Consider the following 8,847-nt stretch of genomic DNA (forward strand, 5'->3'; position numbering starts at 1 on the left):
TCCCTTTGGTGTTCAGGAATAGTATCTGTCCTCCCCACTCCTCGTCAGTTTACCGCACCAGTGGGCAGGTCAATATGAAGATGATGTAAAAGTATGACTTGCTGTGGAGGTGAAGTATTTGTTCATTCGTTACTATCCACCTCTGGTATAAAGCAAATTCAGCAATATGAAATAGCTGTTTTAAAACTGACTGGACATTAACTTGAATGAACTAGCATTATGTCATCATTTCCAACCTGGTCTGGTCCATTTTATCCAAGCCACAGCTGAGCCTTCCAGGCATCCATCCTTACTCGCAGGTGGAAATGAAATCTGTGGTCATCTCCAGAGAGAGATGGAAAGCCATTGTTTGATGTAATTATTTGGAAATGATTACCTCAAATTTGAGGTAATCATTTGTCTGGTTTTTCATCTGAAGCATGCTCATCATTGTCACTTTTGTCCACTTGTTCAACAATCAACATTTGAAAAACGTTATAAGGGGCAACATTTTTGATGGGGTGTAAATGACGCCACATCTGTGGAACTGTTTTTTATATATAAAACAAAATCAGCCTGTGGGACATGAAAGTGCAGAAATTTGTCATCTCTGCTTAGAATGAAGCCCAAGTGTTCATTCACTTGATACATGTCTGAGCGAGTCAGTCACACCTGAAAATTTCATTGGCACATTGTGATAAAACAATTCTACAAATCAATAGTTCTCCAACAGTCCATTTGCTGTGTAATCTGATGCACATTGCACACAAAACTGGAAAGCACTTTCTTGATCTACATTGGCTTACTTTTTGCAACTTCTGAGAGTAAGGAAGTCGAACAGTTTTTTTTGTTTTTTTATTAGTCCTCTTGGAAATAAAGTCATGTTTACAAGGTATCATGATTAGACAATGAGTATAACTGTATATTCTGCTTTGTTTTCTTAGTTGTCGGTGAAACTGGCTTATTTAAATTATGTTCACATTTTATGAAATTGTTTGCAGAGATTGCCGTGCCTTTATTTAAATGGCATTAAATAAACTCATGTCAGTCTATTATTGTGGTATAATCTTTGTCCGATAAGCTTGCCCTTAAACGGCACATAGGACCAACACAAACTGTGGTTTAGTATTTTTCCCATTCATTTTTTCATTGTAATTTCATACAATTCTTTATTAAATGGTTATGAAAAAAAGCCATAAACCAAACTAACCAGCTCTGAGGTGAATCACAACATTATACACTGAAGCAAAAAAAAAATTTTATCAGACAAAAAGACAGATTCAAGACTGTGTACTTGACGTCTTTCACAGTGCTTCAAGGGATTGAAGTTCATTCTCTCATGAAAGAAGTTATCAAGTTAAATACAATAGAAAAATATGTAGTTCTTCACCAGGAATTCCTCTATTAAACCATCAATAAGGTTATTGTTATTGGTTATAAGTTATTGTTAATAAACAATTGCCCTATGGGAATATTTTTTTTTTGTGTGCCTCTCAATAAGCAGCAGAATGGTCCAGACCTTTTGTCGTTTAGTATAAAGTCTACTAAAAAGATTCACAAGACTATTTAAAAAAATAAAAAATAATTAAAAAAAAATAGAACTACTTGTACCCCTAATCACGGTGTACAACTAATGTTCCAACAATACACAGCTTTTTACATCAAATCAGAACTACTCGATTGTGTCAATCAGAACCTACTATTGTCTCCAGGAGACCAGAGTAGGTTCCAATCACAACCATCATTACGCTCCGTATTTGTTCTGCCTCTTTGCTTAATGAGTTCTTTTCTTAATGAACCTCTTCTTTCCTTCAGTGTTCGCCACGTGTTCCCGAACTGACTATTCGGTGTTGACCTACGAGTTCACTTGAAAAGAACGATTAGTGTTTCATATTTTGGAAGCATCAGGCATGGGGAATCAAACAGACTCTGTGGATTTTTTCTTTGACAATGATGATGAATGAAGATGAATGAAAGAGCACTGTCAACAGCATTCTTTCAAGCACAATCATCCACTTAATGAGTGGAAAATTGTGGATGTCTGTTGCGCTATAACATCTCCCCAATTCTCACTTCCCAGAATGGGACGGCCCAATGCAGGAGACACTTTTAAGAGCGGGATCCCAAGGGCCTCATCATCCATACTCCAATGCCTGGCCAACAAACGGCTGGAATATCAACTGAACTCATGACAAGGAAATCTGGCTTCCAGCTGTGCCTGAAGAGAGGTTCTAGACAGGTTAGCCCAGACTCCAGTATAAGAAGCCTCTGTTGTGTAGTTTAATTCAATCAACACATTGCCACATAGTGAGAATATACTGTAGCATTTGTGTTGATCCACTAAACATTTGGAAACTAATAAGTCAATTACCTGTGACACAATTACGCTCTCCATTAACAAATAGCTTGTATTTATGTGTATACACACCATATCTTTCTGGAACCATTTTTTAAGTTGCATCTTTAATATAGCGATTATCAAAGACACACTCGTCCTTTCTTTCTGACAACTTCAGAAAAGACAACATGGCAACACCAAATATAAAGAGCAAATTTTAGGGAGAAAATGTTTCAGTCACACTGATCTCACTGTGAATTAAGCAACAATTTCTCTGCTGCGTATTGACAAAATGACAAAAAAATAAATATTTTTCCATCCTTTCTCATTGACCTTTTTGTATTTTCAATCACATTCCTAATTTAGAATCCGACCTGTCCCTGAATGTCGACAAAACAAAAGAGATGGTTGTTGACTTTAGGAGAGCACAAGGTGAACACTCTCCGCTGAGATAATTCATCTACAAATGAATAGCAAAAAACAAAAAAAATTATCCAATCAGAATTTATTCCTCGATGCTTACAAGCAAAGTGTGACAACCGTTTCACAAATCACATGCCTGAAGTCATGCTCCTTAGCCGAAGCATCGCGTGAGTTTGAGCTCCACACAGTCAGGCCTTCAGAATTTCTACAGAATCTCTCAACAATCACTGCCCCAAGTGGCCAAAGCTGGAAGTTCTGTTAAATGTATGGTAGAGCTCTGCATTACTGTAGAACTCCCGTGGGACCCTATCAGATTTATTGCATTGTGGGCTAGTTAAAGCTGATGGTATGTTCATGAGTTGTGTGCGAAAGCGGACGGTCAGAGATGAGCATGAAGCATCCGATGTCGATATCTATTTTTATATTATTGATTTATGAATGCAAAAAAATACAATAACAATAATTTATATTTTATCTTACAATTAATTCAATACTGATTAAAATAAACAGAAAATACAAATGGAAAAAATTGCACAACACGTGCATCAAATTATACATATACAAAACATTTAGAATGGCAGAGCAAAGCGTGGACACACTGCGTTATCAAAGGATGTGAAACTTGCACTGGAAAATGGTAAATTTAAGTGTTAAGAAACCATCTTCGGGGTCTGGGTAGCTTAGCAAGTAAAGACGCTGACTACAACCCCTGGAGTCGTGAGTTCAAATCCAGGGCGTGCTGAGTGACAACAGCCAGATGCACAAAACCGCTTCAGAAGCAGGTGAAAACCTGGCCAGTAGGAGCCATCTCTGCTCTGTTTTTATTGTACTGACTGGCACACGTTCAGGGAGGCTGCAACATATGGCGATTCTACCAACTTGGAGGAATACACAACATCAGTGACCAGCTACATCAGCAAGTGCATTGATGATGTCACTTTCTCCAAGACCATCACCACACGCTCCAACCAGAATCCGTGGATGACTGCAGAGGTGCGCACGCTGCTGAGGACCCGAGATTCCGCCTTCAAAGCAGGCGATAAGGCAGCCCTAAGAACAGCTAGGGCAAAACTGTCCCGGGCAATCAGAGAGGCAAAGCGCGGGCAGTTGCACATGCCCAGAGAATCCACAGTCACTTCCAGGACATCGGTGACACGCGGCGCATGTGGTAGGGCATCCAGGCCATCACCAACTACAGGACAACATCAGTTGCCTGTGACAAAGATACCTCCCTTCCAGATCCGCTGAACGACTTCTACGCTCGGTTTGAAGTGCAGAACGACGTGGTGGCGAGGAAGACCACCCCTCCTCCAAACAACCAGGTGCTCTATCTTACCATGGCGGATGTGAGGAAAACTCTACGTAGAATCAACCCATGGAAGGCTGCTGGACCAGACAACATTCCTGGCAGAGTGCTCAGAGGATGTGCAGACCAGCTAGCAGATGTTCTTACCGACATCTTCAACATCTCTCTGAGCAGCGCCGTCGTTCCAAATTGCTTCAAGGCCACCACTATCATCCCCATGCCAAAGAAGTCTTCAGTGTCCTGCCTCAACGACTACCGTCCCGTCACACTCACACCAATCACCATGAAGTGCTTCGAGAGGCTCGTCATGAGGCACATTAAGACCCAGCTGCCCCCCTCACTAGACCCACTGCAGTTTGCGTATCGTCCAAACCGTTCAACGGACGACGCCATCGCCGCAACCCTCCACCTGGCCTTCACCCACCTAGACAAAAAGGACTCATACGTTCGAATGCAGTTCATAGATTTCAGCTCAGCATTCAACACGATAATTCCTAAGCACCTGATTGGAAAGCTGAACCTGCTGGGCCTGGACACCTCCCTCTGCAACTGGATCCTGGACTTCCTGACTAGGAGACCTCAGTCAGTCCGGATCGGGAACAGCATCTCCACCACCACCACACTGAGCACTAGGGCCCCTCAGGGCTGTGTGCTCAGTCCACTGCTGTTCACTCTGCTGACTCACGACTGTACAGCAATGCACATCTTGAACCACTTCGTCAAGTTCGCAGATGACACGACCCTGGTGGGTCTCATCAGCAAACAGAGAGGAGGTGCAGCGGCTAACGGACTGGTGTAGAGCCAACAACCTGTCCCTGAATGTCGACAAAACAAACAAGATGGTTGTTGACTTTAGGAGAGCACAAGGTGAACACACTCCGCTGAACATCGACGGCTCCTCTGTGGAGATGGTCAAGAGCACCAAATTCCTTGGTGTTCACCTGGCAGAGAACCTCACCTGATCCCTCAACACCAGCTCTATCACCAAGAAAGACCAGCAGCATCTCTACTTTCTTCGAAGGCTGAGGAAAGCACATCTCCCACCCCCCATCCTCACTACATTCTATAGAGGGACTATTGAGAGCATCCTGAGCAGCTGCATCACTGCCTGGTTTGGGACTTGCACCGTTTCGGACCGCAAAGCCCCGCAGAGGATAGCGAGGATCATCGGGGTCTCTCTTCCCTCCATCAAAGATATTTACAAAAAACACTGTATCCGCAAAGCAATCAACATTGTGGATGACCTCACACACACTCTTTACCCTCCTGCCGTCTAGCAAGAGGTACAGAAGCATTCGGGCCCTCACGGCCAGACTGTGTAACAGCTTCTTCCCACAAGCCATCAGACTCCTCAATACTCAAAGACTGGTTTGACACACACACACACACACACACACACACACATACGTGTCCTGAGTTGCACTTCAATTACTGTCACTTTATAACGGTCTGCTACCTCAATAACTGCTATGTGCATAGCACACTATCTCATAGTATGTTATGTTTACGTTTTTAGAAACTGTCATCTTTTTGCACTACTGTGTACTGGTCGGCGCTGCACTGTCTCTCACTGTGCCTATTGTCCTGTTCATTGTTAGAAATGTATTGTACTGTCCTGTACTTTTTGCACGTGCACTTATATATATATATATAGGTATTTTATATAGGTATTTTATTTAGTTGTGTAGTCTCATGTGGTCCTGTGTTTGTCCTATGTTGTTTTTATGTAGCACCATGGTCCTGGAGGAACGTAGTCTTGTTTCACCGTTTACTCTACTAACTGTATATGGTTGAAACGACAATAAAAACCACTTGACTTGACTTGGTGTCTTAAGCAACCAAATTGACCCAGTTGCTAGGGAGGGTAGAGTCACGAGGGGTAACCTCCTTGTGGTCACTATAATGTGGTTCGCTCTCTGTGGGTCGTGTGGTGAGTTGTGCGTGGATGTCGTGGAGAATAGCGTGAAGCCTTCACATGCGCTATGTCTCCGTGGTAACGCGCTCAACAAGCCGCGTGATAAGATGCTTGGATTGACAGTCTCAGACACGGAAGCAACTGAGATTCGTCCTCCGCATCCCGGATTGAGGCTAGTCACTATGGAATTTGGCATTCCTAATTGGGGAGAAAAAGGGAGAGAAAAAGAAAAGAAACCAACCTCAGGCAAGTCAGACGTTATCTGATTATAGCAATAACAAAAAAATATAAATGTTACTGTATGTGTGTACACTTCTTTTCTGTTTGGAAAACAAAGCAGGGTTGTGGAAATGGGAGCGGTCATGAAGAAAATCACTGCAGGCAGAGAGCATGAAGATGGAATAAACATTAGTGGGAGCGTTCGGTTGTGGGATAGAAACTTGTGGGAGTGGGATGGAAAAAATCTGTCCCGTGCAGACCTCTAACGTATGGGAATGTGTGAGCTCCAGTTTCGGGCTGAAATGTCCACAGAGTGATGCCAAAAGTGAGTTGTTTTTAGGTTTATGTGATGTAATAAAGGGAAGAGGATTGCATTTTAGCCATACATCATAGCCTAAACCCTAACCCTAACCATCAGTGTAGTAAAAATGTAATCTTGGAGAAAAAATGCAACCTCCGAATGACGCTCATCATTGATTACGTTAACTACTTCCTGGTTTCTGTGGGTATTGATGTAAATATGCCTGATGGGAGATGGAGAATGTCAGTAATGTGGCAGAATTGGGATGATTTCAGGGTACTGGAACATTTGGTAGAAACATGTTGTGTTGTTCATTTTGACAATGGGACAGCCTTAGAAATGGCAGTGTACATAATTCGAAACTAGGCAGTGAATGGGGACACACCCAAAGATGACTCAAATATCAGTGTCTGCTGACAGACTTTTTATCAGCTAAGTTCATCACTTGCATAAACCTTCTTTAGTATATTTCAACCACTTGGGTCAATATTGCTTGTTATTTACATAAGCCTTTATTTTGTGATCGGTCATGTAGAACTGTAAACTTAATTGAATCATATGGGCACTATGTATATGAAATCATGCGTTCAGATAGTTTAGTTTCAAACGACAGTGTCTTATCTGGATGGTCTGTAACAAATGACCTCATTAAAGTTAAATGACCAAAAATGAAAGCACTGTCAGTTCTCTCTAAGCTTTAAATTTGAATAGTAGAATTTCTGCTCTAATTTCTAGTGACACCAAACAGAATTTTTATTTGGATTTTTTTTTTAATTTTCTCCCATTTTCTCTCCAATTTGGAATGCCCAATTCCCAATGCGCTCCAAATCCTCATGGTGCAGTGGCTCACCTCAATCCGGGTGGCGGAGTACAAATATCAGTTGCCTCCGTCTGAGACCGTCAATCCGAGCATCTTATCATGTGGCTTGTTGAGCACGTTACTGCAGAGACCTAGTGCGTGTGTCCGCAGAATCCACACACAACTCACCACATGCTCCACTGACAGCGAGAACCACATTATAGTGACCACAAGGAGATTAACTCAAATGATAATGTCATAAAATTCAAATGGAACATTTGAAAAATTTCCATTTTTTTGTTGCTTCTATGACACTTTCAGCTCATGTGTCGACTTATGTGCTTCTTCAGTACTTGTAACCTGATCCTTCAGATTGCATTGTCAGTTGAGCTACCTGAGTCTTGAACTATTGCACCATGTCTCGCTGTTTTTTTAAGAGTCTCATAGAGGAACTGCCACATTTTTTAGACACCATGTCAAGTTAAAATGGACGTTTTCATGTGTCAGAATTACTGTTATTATGAGATGGCAACTTAGAGATTCTACTCGTAGCTCTTCATGTCATGTCGGATAGACATAGGCCGAGGGCCGAGGTTAGTTGTGTTGATTTATTACATGGCTCTCTGGAATACTCAATTCTGATCAATGGTGCCATCCAGCGGTCAGATATTGCTCTGTAACAACCACACATCTGGGAATTTATACATATCAGACAACTCGTCTGGGTTCTGCGAGTCATCTCTCCTGTTTCTCGGATCACTGTGCAATCTCTACAAGTAAGCCAATCAAATAATTGAACTCAAATCAATGTTTCATTTGCATTTTTTATTTTTTTGGCAAGTAGTCTTGTAATAGGCTGATTATTGAGAAGTCAGATGGTCATTTTCACAAAATAAGATCTGTCGCCAAATGTGTGTACGGGTATGTTTGTGAGGGGTCGTGTGTGTGTGTGTGTGTGTGTGTGTGTGTGGTTAGTACAAAGGAGAGAACAGAGTGACAGCACACAAGCTGGTTTTAGCGATCATGGGAGAGAAGGCAAGCATTAGGTTTATCACTCAGAGATGCGGTGGTTGGTTCTTTAATGGACACTCAAAAATAACACACTATAATTATATATCTCTGCCCAGACATAAACCTCTTACTGGTTTCACGTGAGGACGTGGGTAAAATTGTGTGTTAGTCCGTAGTTTGACCCTGACTCGGTTCCTGATGACGGAAGACCGTTTCCTCGCTCTGTAGGCAGGCGGAACTACGGCTGATTCTCGGCGGGTTGGCAGAGATATCAGCGAAGTCGGGTGGGTGAGAAAAATCTTCTTCACCTCTGCAGACAAATGGGTGAGACGCAGATTGCCCAGCTGTCCCCTTCGGATCCGTTAGCTTACTTGATGTTACACAGAGAAATCTCAGCACATCCAGTGAGATGGAGATTGTATGGCCAATGTTCAGGTACGTACGTTACTTCCTTGGGCTACAAGGCTACACCTGGGAGCAGCAGGGCTGCAACTAGACGCAGCTCATACTGTCGCTGGAAGCAAGCTTAGAAGGATCTCCGAGGTTTTTATACTCA

The sequence above is a fragment of the Xyrauchen texanus genome, chromosome 48, assembly GCF_025860055.1.
Source record: "Xyrauchen texanus isolate HMW12.3.18 chromosome 48, RBS_HiC_50CHRs, whole genome shotgun sequence".
Taxonomy (NCBI): Eukaryota; Metazoa; Chordata; class Actinopteri; order Cypriniformes; family Catostomidae; genus Xyrauchen; species Xyrauchen texanus.